The following is a 314-nucleotide window of genomic DNA, read 5'->3' as shown; positions in this document are numbered from 1 at the left end:
TTGTTAGTTTCCTTTGTGGTTACCTTAATATTTACCCCTTTGGTGCTCTACACAATTAGAGAAACGTCTCTAGTAACGAACTGTAGAAATGATCCCTGAAAGTATAGTCTTCCCATATACCATTTTTAGAAGTATTTTTCATAAATTTTGTATATTTGATATGGTTCACAATAAGATTTTAAATTATATTTTAAAGCAAAGTTGTGGGGAGATTGGAAATCTTATACATTGCTAGTGGGATTGTAAAAAGGTACGACTATGGAAAATGGTATGATGCTACCTCGGAAAACTAGAAATAGAAATAGCTTATGATC

At 31.5% G+C, this 314-nt stretch overlaps 1 pseudogene; it reads right to left on the bottom strand.

Annotated features, from left to right (window-relative positions):
* Positions 1-33: 33 nt before the first annotated feature.
* Positions 34-111, bottom strand: LOC111822616 (uncharacterized; annotated as a pseudogene).
* Positions 112-314: the final 203 nt, after the last annotated feature.

The sequence above is a fragment of the Trichechus manatus genome, unplaced genomic scaffold, assembly GCF_000243295.1.
Source record: "Trichechus manatus latirostris isolate Lorelei unplaced genomic scaffold, TriManLat1.0 scaffold00182, whole genome shotgun sequence".
Taxonomy (NCBI): domain Eukaryota; kingdom Metazoa; phylum Chordata; class Mammalia; order Sirenia; family Trichechidae; genus Trichechus; species Trichechus manatus.
This window is presented reverse-complemented; position numbering and strand designations above follow the sequence as displayed.